Source organism: Halichoerus grypus, chromosome 11 (assembly GCF_964656455.1).
Source record: "Halichoerus grypus chromosome 11, mHalGry1.hap1.1, whole genome shotgun sequence".
NCBI classification, from domain to species: domain Eukaryota; kingdom Metazoa; phylum Chordata; class Mammalia; order Carnivora; family Phocidae; genus Halichoerus; species Halichoerus grypus.
The window spans coordinates 86866053-86891552 of NC_135722.1; the positions used below are offsets into that span (position 1 = coordinate 86866053).

General features: G+C 43.2%; 1 protein-coding gene and 1 non-coding gene across 3 annotated transcripts in view; one reads left to right on the forward strand and one right to left on the reverse strand.

Moving 5' to 3' along the window:
* Nucleotides 1-4918: 4918 nt before the first annotated feature.
* PRDM10 (PR/SET domain 10) overlaps nucleotides 4919-25500 on the forward strand; it is a 98432-nt gene continuing 77850 nt past the window's right edge. For both annotated transcript variants that reach the window (XM_036086299.2, XM_036086301.2), the window contains exon 1: nucleotides 4919-5068. The gene's annotated coding sequence lies outside the window, so the exon portion shown is untranslated. The remainder of the gene's footprint in view (nucleotides 5069-25500) is intronic.
* On the reverse strand, nucleotides 19521-19625 carry LOC118531993 (U6 spliceosomal RNA). The gene has a single exon (XR_004915493.1). It is a non-coding gene; the product is annotated as a U6 spliceosomal RNA (small nuclear RNA).

Genomic DNA, 25500 nt, shown 5'->3' on the forward strand with positions numbered 1-25500 from the left:
GACCCTGGGATCACGACTCAAGCTGAAGGCAGATGCCCAACTCACTGAGCCACCCAGGAGCCCCTGACTTTATCTTTCTTTACCTCTCGGTAATATTAGCTGCAGCTGACTACTACACCCTTCTGGAAACACTTCTTTCTTGAGGCTTCTCAGACACCATCCTCTTCTGTTCTCCTCCTGTTTTATTGGCCTTAACAATCTCTTTTGTTGATTCTCCTCCTATCCTTCATCTCCAAATTCAGCAGCTCCCAACCGCTTAATCCTGGACCCTCTTGTGTTCTCCATATATACTCTCTCCCCCACCTAAGCCTTATTAGATGACCTTATCTAATTAGACTTCATGTAGGGGCGCCTGGGTGGCTCAGTTGTTAAGCGTCTGTCTTCGGCTCAGGTCATGATCCCAGGATCCTGGGATCGAGCCCCACATCAGGATCCCTGCTCGGCGGGAAGCCTGCTTCTCCCTCTCCCACTCCCCCTGCTTATGTTCCCTTTCTCGCTGTGTCTCTCTCTGTCAAATACATAAATAAAATCTTTAAAGAAAAAAAATAATAATTAGACTTCATGTAACCTTATGTATTTAAGTTTTTTTTAATAAGCACTATGCCCAACATGGGGCTTGAACTCACAACCCCGAGATCAAGAGTCGCATGTTCCACCGACTAAGCCAGCCAGGAGCCCCAACCTTATGTATTTAAATACAATTTATAGTCTGATGAATCCTGAAATTGTATCATAGCCCTGATCTCTCCTTGAATTCCAACCGCCAATATAGTATGTCCAATTGGATTTCTAAAATGTATACTTCAAACTTAGCATGACCACAATGGAACACTTAATTTTCTTACCATTTCTCTCCCAGTCTTTCCAATTTCAGTGGAGCCATCAACATTCACTTGGTCACTCAAGACTCAATTGTTCTTTCTTCTTTTTTTTTTTTTTAGTCTCAATTTTTCAAGTCATTCTTGATCACTCTGTTGTCATCACTAGAAACCCCCACTCTGTTCCATTGTCTTATCTATTTGCAAGCTCTGTGGCTTTACCTCCAAAGCATATCTGGTACCCACACACTTCTCCCATTTACACTACTCCTATTTTAGTCAAGATCACCAATTTCTTGCTTAGAGTATATTGCAACAGACTCCTAACTATCCTCCTTGTCTCTTATTTCTCCCCCTCTCGCCGAACAAGATAAGCACCCTAGAGCAGCCAGAATTATCTTAAAAAAAAAAAAGTTATACCCCTGCTTAAAATGTCCAACTACTTTAAATTGCACTTAAAATACAATAACAACTCTAATACCATAGCATTCAAAACCTTGTATGATCTGGTTGTATGATCTTAGTATCTCTTCAAGTTTTCTTGTATCACTATACTCCTTGCCTTATATTCTAGCAACTCTAGCTTTCTTATTGTTTTTAGTGTGAAAAAAAATTTCAACACAAAAATCCCTGCCTTTATGGAGCTTTCACTCTAAAAATGGCAAGATTTCATTCTTTTTTATGGCCAAGTAATATTCGTGTGTGTGTGTGTGTATGTGTGTGCGTGTACCACATCTTCTTTATCCCTTCATCCGTCGATGGACATTTGGGCTCTTTCCACGATTTGTCTATTGTTGAGAATGCTGCTATAAACATAGGGGTGCATGTATCCCTTCGAATCAATATTTTTGTATCGTTTGGGTAAATACCTAGTAGTGCAATTGCTGGGTGGTAGGGTAGTTCTATTTTTAACTTTTTGAGGAACCTCTATACTGTTTTCCACAGTGGCTGCACCAGTTTGCATTCCCACCAACAGTGCATGAGGGTTCCCCTTTCTCCACATCCTCACCAACATCTGTTGTTTCCCGTGTTGTTAATTTTAATGGCTGGACTTTTTTTTTTTTTTTCAATGTTCAAGTCTCAGCCCAAATGTGAGTATCCTAGAAAAGACTTCTTTGGGGGTGCCTGGGTGGCTCAGTAGTTAAGCATCTGCCTTCAGCTCAGCTCAGGTCATCATCCCGGGGTCCTAGGTTCGAGCCCCATGTCTGGCTCCCTGCTCGGCAGGAAGCCTGCTTCTCCCTTTTCTCCTTGTCTGTGCTCTCTCTTGTCACTTGTCTCTCTCTCAAATAAATAAATAAAACCTTTAAAAAAAAAAAGACTTCTTTGACACTCTAAGTTGCCAGCATTTCCCACACTTTACATTTTCCTGCTTTACTTTTTTTTTTTTTTTTAAAGATTTTATTTATTTGAGGGGAGCCTGGTTGGCTCAGTCAGTTAAACGTCTGCCTTCGGCTCAGGTCATGATCCCAGAATCCTGGGATCGAGCCCCACATCAGGCTCCCTGCTCTGCGGGAAGCCTGCTTCTCCCTCTCCTACTCCTCCTGCTTGTGTTCTCTCTCTCGCTATGTCTCTCTCTGTCAAATAAATAAATAAAATCTTTAAAAAAAAAAAATTTGTTTGAGAGAGAGCTCGCAAGAGCAGGGGAAGGGGGAGTTGGAGGGGGAGGGGTAGTGGGAGAGGGAGAAGCAAATTCTCCGCTGAGCAGGGAGTCCTATGGCGGCTCGATCCCAGAACCCTGGGATCATGACCTGAGTGGAAGGCAGGCACTTAACCAACTGAGCCACCCAGGTGCCCCTGCTTTATTTTCTTTATAGCACTTATCACCTGGAATTATCTTAATTTCTTCTGTTGCCTCTACTATATACAGTACATATTCAATAAATATTTAAATATTAATAAATAAATTCAATAGTATACCAAAATGAGTGAATTTTACTGAGTATAAATTTAAAATTAAAAATTTATATGAGGGTCACCTGGCTGACTCAGTCATTAGAGAGTGTACCTCTTGATCTCGGGGTTGTGAGTTTGAGCCCCACATTGGGTGTAGAGAATACTTAAAAAACAATCTTAAAAAAATATATGAAATGCAGGTTGCTGAGGTTCACTCAAGGTCTTCTGAATAAAAAATTTTTGGGGTGGTGTCCAACTGTAATATGTGTGCCCTCTAAAGTTTCAGACCATTTCTCAAAGTCCATGAGGGTAACTTGTGCTCTGTAGTCCAGATAGCCCCCCTCCTCATGTCAACTTCCCCCTTTGGGTTCCTTGACATTTCTGGTCAGCAGACCTCATTTGGGACCATCTTAATCCATCAGAGAGTGTGATATGTCAAATCTCAAAATGGGGAAAGTTTTCTCTAGAGGCCAAAGGATACAGGAGCAGACCTGTCCAGCCTCTGGCACTGTCCGTCCACTGACGGGGCTAAAGGGGAACACTGGAATGACTTTCTTAACCAATATACTCTTTCCTAAGGCAACTGACTTCCATGTGTCCAGTGAAGAGTTACTTGCATCTGCCTCATCAGGTGGCAGGTGGGTGGCACGGCCTCAAGAGACAAAGCAGGGGCACCCCATCCGAGGGAGAGCCCTCCACCGCGCGGGCACCTGCCCGCGCCACCCCAAATACGTTTCCTTCTCAGTTAAATTCAACAAGTGTTTATGGACCACCTCATTCTAAGTCTGTGCAGCCTCGTCCCTGTGGAGGAACAAAACATGGTCTAGTTATCACGTTGCTTACGAGGTAATCAACTGTCTTGAAGTTTTTAAAAACGCAATGTTCTCCTACTCTTTCCACTTTGTTTCCAGTTTTTTTAAAATAAAACAGTGAGGAGGACATTGTTGAATGGATTTTACATATTCCCCTCCCCACCCTTGGATGTATTCTATTCTCAAGTCTTTTGCTTAGTTGTGCTTTCTTCCTCTTTTTCTTCGTTAGCCAATTAGTTTAGCAGTTTTGTCTGTTTTATCACCAGTAACACTTCATTTGTTTAAGTTCCAGGTTGGGAGGTATTTTTACATGTAGATCTCAATCTTCAAAACAATATAGCAAGGTAGATGTTTTGGAGGGGAAAACTGCTCCCTGAATGTCCAAAGGTTCAAGGTCTCTTCCAGATCTAGTTGCCATTCCTATTAAGGGTTGCTATCTAGGGCTGGGCGTCTTGCTCCAAAGCTTGGGTTCCTTTCTGTGCACTTGGCTGCCCTTTGGGAAGGCAATTTTACGGGATGGTAGGATGTGGAAGCCTGAGGTTAAGAAATGAGTGATTGAGTCACTGGTTAATCAGTGTTGAATAATACTTCGTGTTTCTGAAAAAATGGGAAGAGGGAAAAGGAGAGATGCGGTGAGGCGCTCCAGGGTTTGGCAAGGACTGAGCACACACGCAGTCGCGGGGTCAGGGGTGGGAGGCACCGTCAGCCCAGGATGAGCGCGCGGCGGGCGCCGTACACCCAGACGCCTGGAGCCCGAGGCCCAGGAAGGCGCATGCCGACCGGCCGAGGCCCGCGCTGCGTTCGGGGTTCGCGCGTAGCATCGGTTCAGCTGAGCTCCGCAGGCAGGTCGGCCTCAGGTGCAAAACTGAGCGCGCCAAGCCGGAGCACGCCCGTAAGCCGGCGGCGCGCTCGTCCCGCCACGTCCCCTGGCTCGGCGTCTCAGGACACCGGGCCTCTCGGATGTCGGGGGGGGGGGGGCGCTGGCTCGCACCCCAATGAGCACTCCATCCCCTCTACCTGGGCCACCGAGGCTGGACGTTTCCCCACCTCGGCGGCCACGGGACCCTTAGGGCCGGCTTGACCCTGAATCCGAAGAGTCGGCTTTTCTGATTGGCTTAGAGTACAAACGCAGGCGAGCGCTGCCTGAGACCCGCTCTTTGATTGGGTTTTAAATGAACAGCAGAGCACGAAATAAAGAGGCCTTCAGTCATTGGGCCATTGTGTGAATCTCCTTTTGGCTTTCTCTGCCGCCTGAATAAGCGTCTCAGGATCTTCGTCATGAGTCTTAAATCTGGGCCTGTCAGTTCGCCCCAGCGTTACTCGTCTCTAGGCAGGGCATGGGGTTTACAGAGTTCAACCAATCGTATAACGTCGAGATCAGGTTGCCAGGCAGATTATGCTAATAAGGCCCCGCCTTTTATGCTGCTCCCACTCTGCGGCGGGAAGAACCACCTGGAGGTGGCGGGGGGGGTTTGATTTCCATCACCCCTAGGGAGAGAGGATCGGGGACCCGCTGATCTTCCAGCTCCCCTCACCCAACGTCGTGTAAGTACCTAAAGGATTAAGGGAACCGGATAAGCCAGCGTCCAGAGTACCCCATCGACTGGGAGGGTGTTTCGTCTTTGCTTAGTCCCACCCAAAATGGCGCCAAGCTCTTTCCGCGTCTCAGAGCCCGGCCGGGGCCAACCGACCGCGGACCCGGGTGGGGGGGGAAACTGATGGTGGTGGTGGGGGGGAGAAATCCCGGCGGCACCGCCCGATGGTACAGTCCAGCCGGGGCTGGGACAAGGCACCTCACTCGGGGTGGGGGGTCAAACCATCTGCACCTTCCAAGGGGAAAGGGGCAAAACCCCCTAAAGGAGCCCCTCCTGGCGCTGCGTTCAGCGATGGCTTCGGCGCCTCTTGGCCCCTGCCTCCCCCGCGCGCAGCCTCCCCCCTGCGACCCCCGAGTGGCTCGCACGCTCCGCCGGCCGCGCGCACCTCTCCTCCCCTGCCCGCGTTGGTTGGGCCGGGACGGCAGTTGGGCGCCCTGCGCGCTCCTGCCGCAGCGGTTGGGCCGGCGCTCGGGGTGCGGCGGCCGCTCGGGGTGCAGCGGGCGGTCTCCGCCCGCCGGGTACCCGGGGGGCAGCGCGGGGGTGGCGGCGCGGCCCGGGCCTCGGGGCCAGGCGGGCAGCCGGCCGGCGCGATGGAGGGCTCCCTCGGATGGGGCGCCCTGCTTTGTCTCGTGAGGCCGCGCCACCCACCTGCCATTGATTGCGGGTCCCCCCCTCCCAGTCCCATATTTACAAGTTGGCGTCGCCGGGACCCGGGGAGGCCCGGCTTGGAGGGGCGTGCGGATAGCACGTTTGGGTCAGTCTTGGTAAACAGCGTCCCGGGGTGGGCAGGGCGGAGGCCGAGGTCAACCTGCGCTCGGTGTTGCGTGCAAAGGCGTGAGCCAGAGGTCCTTTGGGAGCGGGTTGATGGTGTAGAGATTCCAGCCGATCATCAGCTTTCGTTAAGCCTTTTTTAGTCAGTAGCCAGGTATTAGGTACTCTACCAAGGAAAATGAACGCAGCGCTGTTGAATTTTGCGTGCGTGCGTGTTTCGCCTTGCTTGGCGGATTTGTTGGATTTCAGTCAATTTTCAATCAATGTTTGTGTACGCTTAAGCCCAGAGAGGGCTGGTTTTGGTGCTGTCATCGAGGATTAAGTGTGCGATGAGTCCCACCCAGCTCAGCCATGTGCCTAATTCTGCACCATCGTCTGTTCAAATCTTGTTCCACAAAGTTTTTTTAACCTCAACAGTACTTAACTTTCATTATTTTAAAACCAACAAAATCACTCGTGACTGTTTTGTGACCTCTTTCCACCACCCGTTACTTTGTTATCCCTCTCCCTATTGCAGTAAGCTCTTTGAAGGCAGGAAGGTACACTGTTTTTGGTACTCTTCTACCCATTCCATTCCCGGCACCACAATAGTTTCCACGCTGATGAATCATAGTTACATGTTACTCTAGAATTGAGAAAATTGCCTTTGTTGGGGGGCAAAGCCGCGTTTTAAAGTAGTGCTGATTCAATCTGGTATATTTAGAAGTCTACCTTTACTTTTTTAGTGAGTAGAGGTGAAATGGACAAAAAAGGGGCCGTTTTAAAGTGAACAATTTAGGGTCGCCTGGGTGGCTCAGTCGGTTAAGCGTCTGTCTTGCCTTCGGCTCAGGTTATGATCCCAGGTCTTGGGATAGATGGGAGTCCCGCACTGGGCTCCTTGCTCAATGGGGAGCTTGCTTCTCCCTCTGCGGGGCCCCCTGCTTGTGCTCTCTCTGACAAGTAAATAAATAAAATCTTAAAAAAATAAAGAAAGAAAACAATTTGTAGTAGATCTACATTTTAAAATTTTGGGCCAAGAGGTTATTCCCAACCTTGTGACTCCTCTTACTGATTTATTCCTTGACCATCCACTCTTGGCTCTCCTTTGTTTTGCAAGGGTGCTTACCTGCTTTCTCTTTTCCTAAATGAACCATTTTTAGTTTCCAAATGTTGTGCAGCACAAGTATTAATCTGCGCATCATATATTGTACATGTGAATGTAATCAAGTATGTATTATAGATAAGGCAAAGTTCATGTCTTCAAGGGCCCTGAATGCTTTTTGCTTAGAATATGGTGGTATAAGGGATAGCCTATCAATCTGATATAATACTAAATTGATTGGTACAACCTCAGTTTCCACTTGTCTAATTTTATTTTTTCTTACTAGTTTTAACAATAATTTATGATCATTGTAGAAAACACAGAAAATATAGAAACAGGTTAAAATAAAAATTACCTAAAGTAAAATTACCACAGATAATCCTTGCTGATATTTTAGTGTGCGTCAAATCTTGGTGTGTGTATGAAACATTTTTACAAACTTGGCATCATATTTGGCTTTTGTTTCTAGTTTTGTTTTTCATGTAGATCGGTACTCTAATAACTTCACTGATGATTTGCCACTGTAGTACTTTTCCCCATTGCTTGAAGGGGGCATTATGAAACCCTCTGAACTGAAAGAATTATAACATTTGATTCATTTTACTTTTTAGAAACATGTCCTAATGGGATAGGTTTCTGAGTAACACGCAGAGTTGATCAGAGTTGAAAAATATTGAGCTATAATTATAGTTTCCTTAATTTTACATTTCAAGCACTAGTAAACACATTGTAACTACATACTTTCAGTTGGTAAAAGTGATAAACTACTAAACATGTTGTCATTGCAGTGTTTGAATTGTTTAGTCAGAGTTTGTTTTAAAATTGAATGCTGATGTACTTTGACCTATTACCACCTAAAATAATCTTCCCCTGCCCCACCTCTTTTCCCAGAGTGTAGACACACCCCCTCCAGGAATTTGTATGTTTTTTATAAGCAGAATTTATTACTGCTTAAATTTATCATAGGTACTTTAATAGATTAGCAAATGAGAATTTGGTCTGGTGTCTAGAAAGAGCTAGTGAGTTAAGAAAAAGGAAATGTTTGCTAGGAGCAAATCTTTGCAGAATGGTCCCTCTGGGATTCTCCTGGAGTACTGTGTAGGGGAAGGAAGGTAAGGGGGAGCTGCTGACTTCATTATTTTGGTCAGTCTCCTTTGAAGTCTTCTTCTCCCTCTTCTGGCATGATACTGTTTACCTGATTTACTTGAATCACTGCTAAATCTGGTCTCTGTCCTTTTTTGTTCTCAAGGCTACAACCATATTTCAAGATTCATGTGGAACATTCTGAACTAGTGCCTTTCCAGTTTATTTCCTCCCCCTCCTTCTGTGACATGGATGCTTCACTATTAGTACTGAAACATTATTTCCATTCCCTTCCCCAGATCCTTCAGTGGTTTACAAATTACCTGTGTAGATTTTAAATTTGTTCAGGTTGTGGAAAGCACCTGGAAGTAGGTTTTGTTTTGTTTTGTTTTTTGATAACTTTGAAATAGTTAGAAAATTCCTTGGCGGGGGTGGGGGTGGGGGGTGGTGGGGGTGAGGAAATGGAGAGGGAGGGGGGAGATTATGGATAATCTCAAATAACAATTATAGCAAGACTAGTTACAATGTAGAGAAAACAAACATTATAGGATCAACACTGCAATATTTTAAGAACCCCAAGTAGATTGCTGAAAGGTCATTATCTGCTAAAATGGTCCATTATTGTTTGTTATTCATTTCCTAGTTGAACTCTTATTTCAACATTAGAATATTGGAGCTACAATCTCCCTTTCTTGACCCATGTCTTTCACTTTCTAGGTCTGATTCGCTGGTTGTAACCCACGGCCTTTTTCCGATTGTGATTTTTAGAAGAGCTATCCCTTAGATCTGTGCAATCCAATATGGTAGCCACTGGCCACACGTGGCTGTGGAGCACTTGAAATTTGCCTAGTGCTGTAAGTGTAAAAAACTTTTATGCCAGATTTTGAGATTCAGTGGGAAAAAAAAATTCAATTGATAAAATGTTGATTATAAAGTTTATTTATTTATTTTTAAGTAATCTCTATACCCAATGTTGGGCTTGTACTCATGACCCCGAGATCAAGAGTCACGTGCTTTTCCCACTGAGCCAGCCAGGTGCTCTTAAAATATTGATTATATGTTGAAATGATAATATGTTACATATACTAGGTTAAATAATTATATTATTGCAATTTCACCTGTTTCAACTTTTAAAAAAATGTGGCTACAGAAGATTTAAAATTACATATGTGGCTTGCCTGTGTGGCTTGCATGGTATTTCTGTTGAACTGCGCGGCCTTAGACTTAGTTTAATGGGAGTGGGGTGTTTCCAAGTAGCAGTAAGCCCTCATACAATGTATTATCTTTTGGTTTCTATAGTTTCATCTAATAGATACTGCTAATATGTAGGTGTGCCTGATTTTTTTCCTAATGCTTATGATAGCTCTCACAGAAGCATTATTCTTTTGAAGAAAACCTTAAAACCACTTATAGGTAATTGAGTTAACTGTTACTGAATTAATAAACTCAATTAATCATTTGAACTTAAAATAATAAAATGAAAATCTATTGAGCACATAATCCATTAAAAAAAAGTCAAGCTAAGCATAATCAGCTGAATTTTACCAAACTTGGTCTGCTACTTACTCATTGATTTTTATAATGTGTCATTTTTTCAAAGATTTAAGAAATACTTCTGGGAGAAAGTTGAAATTGAGAAAATCAAGCTCACATTTTTTTTTCCTCCTATGATTTAGGAAGAGGGCCACGATAGTTTAATTCCAAGTGTGGAACACTTTGGACCAGCTCATGGGACAACTCTCCTTTTAAAAAAACACAAAAGAGTCATAGCTTACAGATAAAATCATGTTCTTTTTATGCCTGTATTTGAAAACAAATATTTCCTTCTACCCTGTATGGAGGTTTGGTATGTTGTAGCATTGAACAGCATGGGCTCTGCAGGCAAAGAAACCTAGATTCATAGACTAGATTCAATTGACTCATCTTGGGCCCACTACATAAAATCTGTAAGCTTAGTTTCTTTCTTTCTTTTTCTTTCTTTCTTTCTTTCTTTCTTTCTTTCTTTCTTTCTTTCTTTCTTTCTTTCTTTCTTTCTTTCTTTTTTTTTTTTAAGATTTTATTAATTTATTTGACAGAGGAAGAGAGCACACAAGCAGGGGGAGAGGCAGGCAGAGGGAGAGGGAGAAGTAGACTCCCCGCTGAGCAAGGAGCCCAACATAGGACTTGATCCCAAGACCTTGGGGTCATGACATGAGCCAAAGGCAGACACTTAACTGAGTCACCCAGGCACCCCCGCCCCCTTTTTAAAGATTTTATTTATTTATTTGACAGAGTAGTTTCTTTATTAAATCATATAACTAGTTTTTTTAAGATTTATTTATATTTTAGAGAGAGACAGCGAGAGAGACAGAGAGCCTGGTGTGGAGGGGCAGAGGGAAAGGGAGAGTCTCAAGAAGATTCTGTGCTGTGCTGAGTGCTGAGGGCTGAGCGCAGAGCCCCATGGGTGGCTCGATCTCACCACCCTGAGATCACAACCTCAGCCGAAACCAAGAGTCAGTTGCTCAATGGACTGCGCCACCCAGGCACCCATCATTTAACTAGTTCTTAATTATTAATGGGGATAATAATAGTACCAATCTCATAGTCTTGGTGTGAGAATGCTTGTTATCAGGCACTGCAATAATATAAATGGCTCAGTAACAAAGCACATAGTGATCAGTGGCTCAGTGACTACCGATTTTGGACCCTCTGCTTCAGCCAAACCAGTCTTCCCACTGTCCCTGAAGTTTTCTGGAGTTTTCCTTCATGTTTTCACACCTTCATTTCTCAAATGGAATGTTTGTGTCATCCCCCCAACCCCCACCTCCTCCTCTAGTTCTGTCCACCAAAATCCCACCCATCTTTCTTGAGCAGTTGGTTGGTAAACTTTTTTTCGGTAAAGAACCAGGGAGTAAATATTTGTGGTTTTGTGGGCCATATGGTCCCTGTTACAACTGCTCCTTCACCCCTGTCATGTGAAGCATGGCTGTGTTCCAATTAAACTTTATTTATGGACCCCAAAGTGTGATGTACTATAACTTTCATGTGTTATGAAATACTCTTTTTTTGGAGTCTTTTCAACTATTTTATTTTATTATTTTTAAAAATATTTTATTTATTTGAGAGAGAGCACACGCAGAAGCAGGGGGGAGGGGTAGAGGGAAAAGCAGACTCCCCGCCAAGCAGGGAGCCCAATGTGGGACTTCATCCCAGGACCCTGGGATCATGACCTGAGCTGGAGGCAGACGCTTAACAGACTGAGCCACCCAAGAGCCCTTTTTCAAGTATTTTAAAATGTAAAAACCATTCTTAGCTCACAGGCTATATCCAAAAACAGGTGTTGAGGCACCCTTGGGCTGTAGTTTGCCAACCCCTACACACATTCTTCATTGAGTTCCTGTTGACCATCTTACTTGAAAGTGATCCCTTGGGGCTCCTGGGTGGCTCAGTAGTTAAGTGTCTGCCTTCAGCTCAGGTCATGATCCCAGGGTCCTGGGATCGAGTCCCGCATCGGGCTCCTTGCTCCGCAGGAAGCCTGCTTCTCCCTCTCCTACTCCCCCTGCATGTGTTCCCTCTCTCACTGTGTCTCTCTCTGTCAAATAAGTAAATAAAATCTTAAAAAAAAAAAAAAAAAGTGATCCCTTTTGTCTCTGAATGTCCTACAGGATTTTTGTACTGTTTTGTAATAATAGCATTTATTGAGTACTTAATTTGTATCATGTAGCAATTATTTATGCTTATTTCTTGTTTCCTAAATATGTTATAAATTCCGAGAAGTGATGGATAGATTTTAGCCTCCTCATATAGAATGCAGTACAAGAATGCCATTTCCTTACTGGATTCTAAGATGTTTGGAGGAATAAAGGAGTGAAGGTAATTAATTTTAAGATATTCGAGGTGATTTCCTAGATTTTCTCCCTTTTACTTCAAAAATTTTTTTTTTTTTTTTTTTTTTTTTTTAAAGAATTTATTTATTTATTTGACAGAGAGAGACACAGTGAGAGAAGGAACAGAAGCAGGGGAGTGGGAGAAGGAGAAGCAGGCTTCCCGCCGAGCAGGGAGCCCGATGTGGGACTCGATCCCAGGACTCTGGGATCATGACCTGAGCCGAAGGCAGACGCTTAACGACTGAGCCACCCAGGCGCCCCAAAATTTTTATTTTTTGTGTGCAAATCTCTTCTTGCTTGAAAATCTTGAGGCCAGTCTGTTTTCGGTCTTACTACAAACTGTGATTATAGGCAACCTTATTATCATGTCCTTCTGATGGCGGAATAGCTCTAACACCTGTGGCTAATTGTTGCTTTGCGTTTGACTAAACTTTTTCGTGTGTTTTCTAAGGCATCTGTTTACATTTCATCCTTAATGTGTGACACTGACAGAACAGTATTGTAACTAGTTTACAGATGAGAATAAGGAGACAATTTAGTGAATGATGTGGGAGCGGTGGGAGCTAAGGCTAGGAGCAAGGTGTGTGGGTTCTCAATCTCAGGCAACGGTGTGTATATTAATTAGATTTCAGTCTCTTTACTCATTTATCCATCTTCTCTTGAAGTTGATGAATGAAATTATTCTGGATTTTATTTATTTATTTATTTTAAAGATTTTATTTATTTATTTGAGAGAGAGAATGAGATAGAGAGAGCATGAGAGGGGGGAGGGTCAGAGGGAGAAGCAGATTCCATGCTGAGCAGGGAGCCGATGCGGGACTCGATCCCGGGACTCCAGGATCATGACCTGAGCTGAAGGCAGTCGCTTAACCAACTGAGCCACCCAGGCGCCCTATTCTGGATTTTAATTAAGTACTTCATACATTGATAAATATAAGGACCTACAACCAATTGGTGTTTAGGATACTTGTTTATGTAACATATAAGTTTTCTCAAGTACGTTAAACCTGTTGAAGTAAGATACGACATAACTATAAAATGTTAATTCTAGAATTAAAACTAAATTGGGGGGGTACCTGGGTGGCTCAGTCGCTTGAGGGTCTGACTTATGGTTTCATCTCAGGTCATGATCTCCTGGTGGTGGGATCTAGCCCCACTTTGGGCTCTGTGCTCAGCACCGAGTCTGCTTCAGATTCTTTCTTCCTCTCCTTTCCCCTCTGCCCCCCCCCCCCCCGCTCACACTCTCTCTCTCTCTAAAATAAATAAATAAATAAAATCTTAAAAAACAACAGCAACCTCCCTCCCCCTAAATTATGGAGAGCCTGGCTGACTCAATCAGTGGGGCATGTGACTCTTGATCTTGGGGTTGTGAGTTTGAGCCCCAGGTTGAGGGTAAAGAGTACTTAAAAAAATACCCAAAACTAAACTAAATTATGCAGCAGAAATTGTACTCTGATGAATTTTGTTCCATTAAAAAATTTTGGGGTGCCTGGGTGGCTCAGTTCTTAAGCATCTGCCTTCGGCTTGGGTCATGATCCCACAGTCCTGGGATCGAGCCCCACATCAGGCCCCCTGCTCAGTGGAAAGCCTGCTTCTCCCTCTCCCACTCCCCCTGCTTGTGTTCCCCTTTCGCTGTGTCTCTCTCTGGCAAATAAATAAATAAAATCTTAAAAAAGGGCGCCTGGGTGGCTCAGTTGGTTAAGCGACTGCCTTCGGCTCAGGTCATGATCCTGGAGTCCTGGGATCGAGTCCCACATCAGGCTCCCTGCTCGGCAGGGAGTCTGCTTCTCCCTCTGACCCTCCTCCCTCTCATGCTCTCTGTCTCTCATTCTCTCTCTCTCAAATAAATAAATAAAATCTTAAAAAAAAAAAAAAAAAAAATCTTAAAAAAAATATTTTTTTAAGAATGTTTATATTCATATTTATATATGAATTCTATATGAGTTATCCCAAAGTCTAGGTGTCTCATCAAAAAAACAGTATCTTTTGGGGTGCCTTGGTGGCTCAGTCAGTTAAGCTTCTGACTCTTGGTTTTGGCTCAGGTCATGATCCCAGGGTCGTGAGATTGAGCTCTGTGTTGGGCTCTGTGCTCAGTGAGGAATGTGCTTGAGATTCTCTCTCCCTCTCTCTCTGCTTCTCCCCCTGCTTGTGCTCGCTCTCTCTCAAATAAATAAATAAATAAATAATATCTAAAAAATGATATCTTTCTATACATCATTAAAAAATATCATATCTTTTTGGGGCACCTGGTTGGCTCAGTCGATGGAGCATGTAACTCTTGATCTCAGAGTTGTGGGTTTGAGCCCCACGTTGGGTGTAGAGATTACTTAAAAATAAAAAAATTTAGGGGCGCCTGGGTGGCTGGCTCAGTCGTTGGGCGTCTGCCTTCGGCTCAGGTCATGATCCCAGGGTCCTGAGATCGAGCTCTGCATCGGGCTCCCTGCTCGGCAGGGAGCCTGCTTCTCCCTCTCCCACTCCCCCTACTTGTGTTCCCTCTCTTGCTGTCTCTCTCTGTCAAATAAATTAAAAAAATCTTTGGGCGCCTGGGTGGCTCAGTCGGTTGAGCGTCTGCCTTCGGCTCAGGTCATGATCCCAGGGTCCTGGGATCGAGTCCCGCATCGGGCTCCCTGCTCTGTGGGGAGCCTGCTTCTCCCTCTCCTCCCCACTTGTGCTCTCTATCTCATTATCTCTGTCTCTCTCAAATAAATAAAATCTACAAAAAAAAAAAAAAATTAAAAAAATCTTTAAAAAAAATTAAAAAATAAAATTTAGAAACAGTCATATCTTTTTTTCAGATCCATGGTTTTTCACCATTTATAGGAGATATGGGACACCTGGCTGGTTCAATTGGTAGAGCATGTGACTTGATCTTGGGGTTGTGGGTTCAAGTACCACACTGGGTGTAGAGATTGCTTAAAAATAAAATCTTTGAAAAAAACTATTGGAGATATATTTTAAATCTAACAAAATATGTATAAAAGACCTTTACAGAAAAAATTCTATGACTTTATTGAGTGACTTTAAGTGAAACCTAAATAAATGAAGAAGATACACTGGTTCAAGGATCGGAAGATTTATATTGCAAGGTGTTAATTCTTTGGAAACAGACTTAAGATTTAATGTAATCCCAGCAAATTTGAAAAAATAGACAAGCTGATACTAAACGTTTTGTTAATGCCCAAGAAAAGGCAAGAGACTCTTGAAAAGGAAAAAATAAATTGGAAAAACATCTCTACTGGAGATCAAGAAGAGCTGTCATAATTAAGACAGTGTGGTATTGGCACCAGGATAGACTAATTGATCAGTAGAACACTGTGAGGAGTACAGAAATAGATTCACACATGTTCAGACACTTAATTTATGACCCAGGAGGCATGGCAAATGAAAGACAAAACAATAAAGCTTTTAGAAGTTAATATAGGAGAATATATTCATGACCTCAGTATAGGTCTTGGATATAGAATCTTTTTTATTTTTTATTTTTATTTTTTTAATTTATTTATTTGAGAGAGACAGAATGAGAGAGAGCAAGCACATGAGAGGGGGGAGGGTCAGAGGGAGAAGCAGACTCCCCGCCGAGCAGGGAGCCCGATGCGGGACTCGATCCAGGGACTCCAGGATCATGACCTGAGCCGAAGGCAGTTGCTTAACCAACTGAGCCACCCAGGCACCCGAATCTTTTTTTTTTTTTAAAGATTTTATTTATTTATTTGACAGAGAGAGACACAGTAAGAGAAGGAACAGAAGCAGGAGGAGTGGGAGAGGGAGAAGCAGGCCTCCCGCTGAGCAGGGAGCCGGATGCGGGGCTCGATCCCAGGACCCTGGGACCATGACCTGAGCCGAAGGCAGATGCTTAACGACTGAGCCACCCAGGTGTCCCTTGGATATAGAATCTTATCTTAAATAAGATGTTACCTGCACTAATAGAATAATGGGTGGAAGTCTTGAACAGGCACTTCAGAAAAGGAGATATCCAAATGTCTAATGAACGCATAATAAGGTGTTCAACCTTGTTAATCAAGGAAATGCAAATTACAACCATAGTGCCATATTACTGCATACCTAAATTACAGTTGGCAATACCGAATCCTGATGCTGTTGAGCAATAGGAACATTCATACCTGGCTGATAGAAATATAACTTGGTATGACTACTTTGGAAACCAGTTTGGAATTATCTAGAAAGTCAAAGATATGCTGACTCTGAAGCCCAGCAATTCCCCTGCTAGAGAAATGCATATACATGAGATAAGCAGAAAAGATATTTGGAGTAATTAATTTTCCTGATATGAGTTGACTCAGTTAATATTTTAGGGCTGCTATGTTCTGTTCTGTACACACAGGTAGCTTTTGTCTCGGTATAACAGTGAATTAATGTTATTTACATTTTCCCTCTCTGCTGAAAAAAAATTTTTTTTAAACTTTTTTTTTTTTTAAGATTTATTTTTTGACAGAGAGAGACAGCGGGAGAGGGAATGCAAGCAGAGGGAGTAGCAGGCTTCCTGCTGAGCAGGGAGCCTGATGCGGGGCTCGATCCCAGGACCCTGGGATCACGAGCCGAGCCGAAGGCAGATGCTTAACGACTGAGCCACCCAGGCGCCCCTCTGCTGAAAATTTTAATACAAATCTTTCATCCAGTCTGTTCTTCAGTTCCTAAAACAATGCTGAGCACAGACAAGCATTTAATAAATATTATTGTGTTTTTAAAAATTATTATTTGATTTTTATAATGGGTACTCTTCACTCTAGCTTTGTAGTTACCTCAACTAATCTGGCTATAGACTGATTTGCCCATTTAAATCTCTTTGGGGGTTTGGTAAATTATAACCTCCCCAGTTCCTTTGGGATCAAGCCGAGCCTAGTGATTGCATCATCTGGTGGGAGGCCAAAGCAACAGGAGCAGATCCAAGCCTCGCTTGAGTTTTGGGAGTTTTGCCTAGGAGAAAGCTGTGCAGCAGAGAGGGAAATGATCAAGCTCTGTAGTAAAAGGGATCTGGGTTCAAATCCCACTTATGAGCGTTATGACCTTGGACAAGTACAAATTTTTGGTTGTTGTGAAGATTGAAATTGAGTATTTAAAGGCCATCTCACAATGCCTGGCATGTGATAGGTGCTGAGTAAATGGCAATAGCTCTAATTATCACTATTCCACTGGTGTTTACTTAAGTAATATTGGATTTCCACAGTATACATTTTCATTAAGATGGACTATGATTATGCTGAGTTTTTAAAATAAAAAACTGCACCCACTAGGGGATTCTAATTTTGTGGTCTCCCTTAACCACTTCACTGGATTTGCGAATGAATCCAACATGTTATAGTCTGCATCTGAATGAAATGTTTTAGCTAAGTGTTTGCAGAGTAGATGTGGCTGAGACTTGTAAACAGGAGCTTGATGCCACTATTTTGTCTCTCTTTATGGAAGAAAATGCTAATCACAGAGTTTTAAAATTCTATCCATTTTAATTTGAAATATACATATTTTCTAGTGTAATAAGTTAGTTGAGAGACCCCTTGCTTATAGTTAAGAGATATTTATTCTCAAATCAATTGTTTAATAATGAAAATGTATTAAAATTGGAAGTAAGACTTTTCTGGATAAGATACCCTCCTGATCTAATGCTTAGCCTGTGGTGATCATAATTTAAATAGTTATTAACATTTGTAATACACTCTATGCTATTATACTCTATTATAACAAACATCCCGCTCTAAACAGTGAGCCTGTGAGTTAGCTAAGACAGGTGATGTTATTTCAGTTGTTAAGATAAAGAACTTTTTATTTGCCTTCACATTCAATATTTTTACACTGCTCTGTACTTTAAGAAATGTCCTGGCTTGTAGAAGACGATTCTGAATACTAGACCAGTGGATCTGGCCTCCTATAGTTAGTTTTATTAGGATGGAGGAAGATGAAATTTGAAGGTTGAATTTAGATTTTAAGTCTTAATTATATGCCAGTAAGATAGAATTTTTATGAAGGCAATAACTGCCTCATTATGTCATCTGTCTGGGCTCACCATCTTGTTAATCAAACACTTGTCTTTGACCATTCTGTGTTTTATATTTAAATTTGCAAACAGGGGACTTGAGGTGGAGGAATGAGAACTTGAAAATGAGCAGCAGGTGAGACCCTCATTAACCTGTTCTCGGAGGAAGTAAATTGGATATAAAAGGAATTACTTCAAACTAGTATCAATTTGCTTCTTAGTCTTGGGTCAGCGCAGTGGCTCAGCCTATTTGAACAAAAGGCTGTGTAATGTTTCAGGAGTTGAGGTATCGTGAACAGGTAGTTACACTGTTTTCTCTTGTATTAAACACGTAGTGTTAAATAAGGAAAAGTTGGGTTCTACAATACTTTCCTGTAACCAATTTTTTTTTTTTAAAGATTTCATTTATTTATTTGACAGAGAGAGACACAGCAAGACAGGGAACACAAGCAGGGGGAGTGGGAGAGGGAGAAGCAGGCTTCCCGCAGAGCAGGGAGCCCAATGCGGGGCTTGATCCCAGGACCCTGGGATCACGACCTGAGCCGAAGGCAGACGCTTAACCGACTGAGCCACCCAGGCGCCCCATCCTGTAACCAATTTTAGTATTTTTTTTTTCACTTAAAACATTAAAGCACTTGAATTTAAAGAAACAGCTTACTACTTAAGAGTATGCCTCTTTACATTACCCAGTATTTTGTCCTAACAACTTGGAATTGTGATTGTTGAGTCATAGTTACCACCCAGAACCATCTGTAAGAAGGGCTTTTAAGGGCTCCAGAACACCCACCTGCCAGTCTCCTACTTAGTTACTGCAATTGCTAATTCAACAAAAGAGCTTGAGATATTTGGGCCAAATAGCTTTCTGTGTCCAGGTGTGCCAGGGGCCACAGCTAGTATTTATGCCCCTGCTAGTTGTCTTGTGAAACAAGGCCACCGTTCAAAAAGGGAGCTAGGATAATGTGCTTACAGCTATGTAAATCCATTATCCAGAGTTGAAACACAGGGGCGCTCAGTGTTACTTGATGAGTCATTTGTAGCAATCTTTCAGTCTTCAAATGTTCCTCATAAATCCATATTTACATACAAACTTTATTTCAAATATTCCTCATAAGTGGATGGAACAGATTTGCTTGTTAGCGTGTGGAGAGGGAAGCTGGAGAATCAAATACTCATGAGAGTGATGTGGTTGGCAAGGAAGACCACCTAAATTAACAATCACCTCAGCCTTTTCAGAATTCTGACATAAATACCACAAACATATTAGGGAGGTTGGTAAGTTGTGTATTTTGAGCAAAGGTGTCAGGATTATTCCTAAGTTTTTGTTTAGTAATAAAGTCTTTTTTTTTTTTTTTAAGGTGATGATTTTGAATACTGAAAGTTTGTGTATAAATGTCTATTAATATCACTAAGTCCCAGTTGGACTTCAGAGCACTGATCCTTGCTTATTAAAGGCAGGTGTTGGCCTCATTATAATCAGTCTCATATTACTTCTAGAATGATTTTCCAAAAAGTGTTATTGCCATGATAAAAGATTTTTCTTCCCTTGTTGTCCTAGAGTTAGCCAGATCTGGCTGACATCAGAATCATGGGGATACTTATTTATTATTTTTTTAAAAATAAGGAACGCTTCATGAAGTTGCCTGTCATCCTTGTGCGGGGCATGCCCATCTTCTCTGTATCGTTCCAATTTTAATACCTGTGCTGCGGAGGGGAGCACTGCCTGGGGACACTTAAAAACAAAATGCCTGCTCTTCCCCTCTGCCTCTGCAATTGATTGAATCAGAATTCTCAGGGGGGGCGGTTCCTGGCTGGCTCAGTCTGTAGAGCATTCGACCCTTGATCTCGGGGCCGTGAGTTCAAGCCCCATATTGAGTGTAGAGCTTACTTAAAAAAAAAAAAAAAAAAATTCTCATGGGTAAGGCTCTGGAATTTGTCTTTTTGCCTAGCTTCCTAGGTGATTCTGATAAAACCAGTTCATGAACTTTGGGAACTTTAATTCTTTAACTTGAAGTCTTTTACAGGCTCATCCTGTTTGAGACTTTTCTCTCTCAGTTACTAGGCCCTGAGCATTCCTCAATTCCTCTTGAGTCTGGAACTTTCTCAAGCTATAAAATATATATATATTTATATATATATACACATATACATATATAAATATAAATAAGTTAAAAATAAGTATATAAATGTATAAATACTATACATATACACACATGTAAAAGTTCTTGATGTTTATTGCCAAACTGCTTCCTAGATGTTCTGCATTGACTTAAATGTCCATTTTTTTCTTTTTTAAAAAATGGCTTTATTGAGGTATCATTCATATACCATACAAGTCACTCATTTAAAGAGCTTTAGTGTATTTTATAGAGTTCTGCAACAATCACCACAGTCAGTTCTAGAATATTTTCATAACCCTCAGAAGAAACTCCACACCTCTTGTCTTAATTTCCCATCTCTATTCTGCTTCCTGTCTCTATTCTTGTGCCATTCTGCAGATTTCATATAAGTGAAATCATTTGATAAGCGGTCCTTTGTGATTAGCGTCTTTGACTTAGCAGAGCACCTCGCACCTCATCATGTCAGACCTGCTTTCCTTACCAGGGCCTAAACAAAAACTGAGAGGTCTGAGAGGCAGTTCTAGAAGCCTGCAGAACTTTAGGCAATCTCTTGGGACTGAAGAGTTAGAGATCCGAGTTGAAGGACTACAAAGGCAGTCAGAACAGGAGGGCCAACATCCCAGAGACAAAGAAGACACAGAGAGGTGAGCCTGAGATTAGCCCTGGTTTTCCTCTTGAGGCATTCGCTGCTAAACTGTGCTGGTCAAGAGGGTAACGAGCGAAAAGTAACTGAATAGAAGAGTAGGGATTTTGGTAGTCTCACATTGTTGGGGAGACAAAAACTGGAATTCAGGGCCCACCAAAGAGGAAGCTCCCTAGGAAACACCTCAGAGTCTCTGTTGCAACTTCTGGAAGGTCAGACCTAGGAGCAGACGCAATCTGCAGACCAGCCCGTAGTCAGCTCCATGGGACTGAGTGCCCTGCCCATCTGCAGCCTGCCAGAGGATAGGTGGATCGTGGAGGAAGATGGTGGTTGCCTGTGGGAGAGGACGCTATGAGGCCTTCAGGCACTGGTGTTGTTCCATGCTTTGATCCACCACATTGCTCTGTGACCATCCCTTGAGTCGGATGCTCATGATTTGTGCTCTTTTCCATAGGCCTGTGATACACTCTGCTGCTTTGAGGTTTGCACCTAAAATCTTGTGAGAGGAGAATAGAGGACTCCTGACAGATTCCCTTTGAAATTGCCTTCAGATTTTACCAGCCAACCAGCTTTCTTTGTAAAAAGGAAAAGGCAAACATCAAGGTTTATCATTCTTTAGAACGCACACTGAGTGGTGGTTCCTTTTGAACTCTCAAGGATTTTAATGTAGAATTGTCTGGCTGAGACCCCCAACAAGACTCTTAGCCTAGGTTTTTCTTTTCTTTGAGGAAGGAGGAGGACTTGGTGCCTGGTGGGAAGATTTCTGTATGGGGAGTAGAAGGGCAAAGGGACATATAAATGGAGTGAGAAAAGAAGGCCAAGGGGACCATTTCAGATCTGCTTGAGCCATTCCTTGCTTGTTTTTGTCATCCTCTTTTCTATTTCTTTTTTTTTTTTAACCTTAGTTCAGTGCTCTTCTGGTTACACAGTATTGTCTTTGATGATGGCCAGCAATGAATTAGGAGAATTTCTTTAGGATGTATTCTGCCATAGTTTTTAGTCTGTAACACATCAGTCCCCTAATATTTTTTTTTTTTTTAAAGATTTTATTTATTTGACAGAGCGAGATACACAACGAGAGAGAGAACACAAGCAGGGGAAGTGGGAGAGGGAGAAGCAGGCCTCCTGCAGAGCAGGAAGCCCGATGCGGGGCTCGATCCCAGGACCCTGGGATCACGACCTGAGCCGAAGGCAGACGCTTAACGACTGAGCCACCCAGGCGCCACCTCAGTCCCCTAATATTAAAAGTGCTGCTTATTCTGAAATTTTTCTACCATCGTCTGCTCACTTATCCAGTTTCTAAAGTTTTTTCTGAAGTTTTTTTCCAGTGGCATAAAATTTTATCTGGAGAGGTGCCTGGCCGGCTCAGTCAGTAGGGCATGCGACTCTTGATCTCAGAGTCGTGAGTTCAAGCCCCATGTTGGGCATGAATCCTACTTAAAATCAATCAATCAACCAATAAAACAAATAATTTTTTATCTGGGGGAGTTTTTCTGCAATCTTGAACATTTCATTGTTCATTGGGCTCTCAGAAACCTTTAGTTCCTTAGGCATATTTTCCCTAATTAAAATTGTGTTTATTCTACTTCCTTGTGGAATTAAAAATATATTTTCATCCTATGACTCCACCCTCACTCGCTGGTTTCCAGGAGCTCCTTAGCCTGGGGGCAGAGGGGTGCAATAGGATGGGGCCCTGGGTTGGTAGATGGAGGGAGTTCAGGCTGGGCAGACCCACAACTGGGCGGGTTACGTGAGCTCTCTCTCCATCGTTTACCACTCCGTGAAATGGAGCTCATCTGGGTTGAGATGAAGAGCAAATCAACAGTACCTGTCAGGGCATTTGGAACACCTTGCTAGACAGGGTTATAGTATTGTTATTTTAAACGTCTCATTTCCAGTTTTTCTCAGAGTTAGCAATTTGTTGTGAATTTTTAAAATTGAGAAACTCATGTGACAGATTATTTAGGCTTCCTCTTTTCAGCAAGAATGGGGAATTTGCGCTGAAATTTCTAGAATTTTGTTATTCGTCCATTGCTACTTCCGCCACCAGTTCCTGTTCATCTTTAAGAGCGGAGACCAGTAGCTTTTTGTCCTTTCTTCTGAGTTCTAAAACTGTTTTGTCCAGAAATCAGTTAAATGTAAAATTTCTCCTCGCCATTCCAAATGAGTGAGCGTAATAGAAGCCCTTTATTTTCATTTCACTTGGCCTAATTTTGTAGCTTTCCAATTTAGTATTACCACTTAGTCATGCAGGGGTCAGCAGCTGTTCAGAGCATTCCTTTATGATTCTGTACTATTGTTTTCTGAATTGTGAGGATACAGGTTTTAAAGATTGTATTTATTTATGTTGAGAGAGAGAGAGCGCTTGTGAGTGGGGGCAGGGGCAGAGGGAGAGGGGGAATCTCAAGCAGGCTCCACGCTGGGTGCAGAGGCTAACACGGGGCAAGATCTCACGACTCTGAGATCATGACCTGAGCTGAAATCGAGAGTCAGACGCTTAACCGACTGAGCCACCCAGGCGCCCCAAAGATACAGGTTTTAAACAACTTCATTGGGTTGTTCTGACCTTAAATTAATGAACAAATTGGTAAGTGTTACTTGCTTAGACCAGTGACTAGCACGTGGAAGGCACTCGACACGTGTTAGCTATCCACATATCCTGTCCCCGTGACTGGCCCTGTGCACACCGTCATCCCTCGGCCACGCCCCAGGGGCACAGTGCCAGAGCCAGAGGGCTGTGGTTAACGGTAGATGCTCCTGTGGCTGGTGGGATAGTGTTTCGCAAGCCCTGCATTAAAAAGTACGGTGTAAGGGCACCTGGGTGGCTCAGTCGTTAAGGGTCTGCCTTCAGCTCAGGTCATGATCCCAGGGTCCTGGGATCAAGCCCCACATCGGGCTCCCTGATCTGCGGGAAGCCTGCTTCTCCCTCTCCCGCTCCCCCTGCTTGTGTTCCTGCTCTCGCTATCTCTCTTTGTCAAATAAATAAATAAAATCTTAAAAAAAAAAAAAAAAGTACGGTGTATGGTGTAAAACCCAAGATGAATAAGGTCAGGAGTCAGCGATCCAAGAAATAAATCCAGAACCAGAGCCTGGGCGTTTGTGAGCTAGGAAACTAGGAGGTAGGGAAAAAAGGAGCAGTTAAAATAGATCCACAGAGTGGCCTGTGCTGACTGGGCCTTAACAGGAAAGTGAACTGGACAAGGGTCTTCCTTTGTACCCTCTCACTTGGCCACCCCGCTCCCCCCCCGCCAAAAGGAGTTTTGGAGGCCCCTCATGTTGGGGAGGTATTTGTACCAAAGAAGTGGGAAGAATGAGACTGAGGTTTGACTGGACATTGACAATAAGGGATGCCTGGGTGGCTCAGTCAGTTAAGCGTCTGCCTTAGGCTCAGGTCATAATCCCGGGGTCCTGGGGATGTAGTTTTGGAATGGTGGTGAGGTCAGGAGCTGATGGCCTAGAAAAAATTCTTAAGATGTTTTTGGTGCAGAAAGGTGATTTTATTAAAGCATGGGGACAGAATCCATGGGCAGAAAGAGGAGCTGCACTGGGGTTGTGAGGAATGGCTGATTATATACTATGGGGTTGGGGAGGCAAGGACAAAAGGAGGGGTCCAAAGGGACTTTCATATGCTAAGAAGGCCCTCAGGATACTGGAAGCCTGGCTATTATCAAGCTAAGGTTGTTTTTCCCTCTAGCAAAGCACTAACATTAAGATAGTTAGAAGTTTCCTGGAGGAATGTCACATATCCCACCCAGGAGTAGGGGGAAGGGGGGAGAGGTTGCGGGGTGTCAGCCTGTGCTTTGTCCTCTGCATGCCTTTTGCTCCCTCATCACGGGGATCAAGCCCTGAGCCCCAGGTCTCATCGGGCTCCCTCCCAGGGGGGAGTCTGCTTCTCCCTCTCCCTCTCCCTCTTCCCCCTGCTCCCGGGCTCGCTCTCTATCAAATCTCAAATAAATAAATAATAAAAACTTTCAAAGAGAAAAGAGCAATCGCTGCTATTTATTGTTCACCTGTGGTGTGCCAGGCACTTTGGTAGGTGCTGTATGTGGTAGCTGCCCTGCTACGAGAAAAGAATGGCGGATTGGCTGTCAGGAATTCCAGAAAGGGGTGAGTCGGAGGTCAGCCCCTGTGACCTGAGCTGGGAGGGATTGCAGTGGTGACCGCAGGAGTGCAGGTTCAATCAGGCTGGGCAGAGGCCGGCCCCGTGGAGGGCAGGGTTCATTGTTGAATGGGAGGAGTAGGGGGCCCTGAGTGACCATGGGGTTTCTTCATGGTCTGGATGGAAAAGGGCACCAGCCAAGTCCCATGTCCACCCTGGCAGAGACTGCATTTCTACTGCAGTCATCTATGGGCATATTTTTATTTTTATTTGTTTTTGTGGTAAAATATACATAAAACAGAATCTACCGTTTAACCATTTTGAAGCGTACCATTCAGTGACAATAAGTACATTCCCAGTGTTGTACAACCGTCACCATTATTGACTTTCAGAACTTTTTCACCATTCCAAACAGATTCTTTACCCATTAAACAATAACTTGCCCAGGCCCTGGGAACCTCTGTTCTGCTTTCCGTGTCTATGCGTAGGATTACTCTAGGGACCTCATAAGCGGAGGCCTACAATGTGTGTCCTGTTGTGCCTGGCTTATTTCACTTAGCATCATGTTTTTAAGGTCCATCCACCTTATAGCATCTGTCAGAATTTCCTTCCTTTTTGTTTGTTTTTAAAATTTATTATTTTTTTAAAATTTTTATTTTATTTCTTTTTTTATCCTTCCTTTTTAAAGCTGAGTAATAGTTCATTCTCTGTGTTGACCAGATTGTGTTTATCT